General features: G+C 45.8%; 1 protein-coding gene across 1 annotated transcript in view; it reads right to left on the bottom strand.

The window, feature by feature from the left end:
• HP1BP3 (heterochromatin protein 1 binding protein 3) overlaps positions 1-1,119 on the bottom strand; it is a 37,056-nt gene that overhangs the window by 20,130 nt on the left and 15,807 nt on the right. The window lies entirely within an intron of this gene.

Raw genomic sequence — 1,119 nt, 5'->3', positions numbered from 1 at the left:
TACAAACTGATGTATGTATGGATTGTGATAAGAGTTGTATGAACCCCCTAATAAAATGATTTAAAAAAAAGTGGACAAGACATATCAGAGACAGTTCACCAAAAATGATACTCAATTGGCTAACACACATGGAAAAAATGCTCATGATCACTAGGCATCCAGGAGATGCCAATCCTCTCTACACTACCCTTGATTAAGCCCCACTAGACATCCTACACCCTTCTCTCCATTGATTTAGTTCACTTGTTGTTCCTTTGTCTCTGGGTTGGCCCCCACCCCACCCCTTCCTTTCTCCCATATCCTCCAGAACCACTGGTCCCACTGTTTTCATCTCCGAATTATTTAACATGCCTATCTTATTTAGATAAGACACGGAAATACATTAATAAGAGAAAAACCTGGCAAAGTCAAATAAAAAACCAACAAAGGAAGTCAAGAGCAACAAACAATAACAACAACAAAAAGAAAGCCACTGACAAAAATGGAAAGGCCTATAAATAGTTCAAGGTCTGTTTTTTGGCCTTTATGAGTGTTTTCCAGTCGAGTCTGATGAGGTGCCACACTCTGTCTCCAAAGTCTATTTTGGGTATTCCCCAGAATTTCATCACTTTGCTCCCCTTGCTGCTGTGTTGCATGCCTTTAGTGTTTCACCCCAGCGTGATTGGGTCAGATTGTGGACAATTCCCGCACTGTGTTTGCAGTATTTTCCCCGGCAGTGCTATGGTTTAGTGAAGGATGTTGTGTCTCATGGTGGGGCTGGCTCTATGAGCCTCTCTGGGCATTGTCTGCTCCGAGCAAGAATATCGTCCTTGGGGCTTGGTGGGCCAGGCTGTCCTCCCCTCCCTCTCCATCCCTTTTCACTTCTTTAGTCAGATGCACCCCTCCCCCAAGCTGTAGCCCCAGTGCTGTCCTCTGAAGTGCATTCTTCTGAGAGGGCAGGGGGTGCTGTCCACGTAGTTGGGAGGACTGGGGCTGGCCTGAAGACCTCTCTATTGGTTCCCTGATACATGTCGGTATGTTGCAGTCACGTCTTGGAGCATAGGATTGAAGTCTGGTCTCTCTCTTCCTCTCCTGTTAAGATATAAACAATATGCTCCCCTTGGGTGGGTTAGTGCCCTG

The sequence above is a fragment of the Echinops telfairi genome, unplaced genomic scaffold (genome assembly GCF_000313985.2).
Source record: "Echinops telfairi isolate 266 unplaced genomic scaffold, ASM31398v2 ScPeMD7_7457;HRSCAF=8495, whole genome shotgun sequence".
Classification (NCBI taxonomy): Eukaryota; Metazoa; Chordata; class Mammalia; order Afrosoricida; family Tenrecidae; genus Echinops; species Echinops telfairi.
Note: the sequence above shows the minus strand (reverse complement) of the source record. Positions and strands in the feature narration are given on the sequence as shown.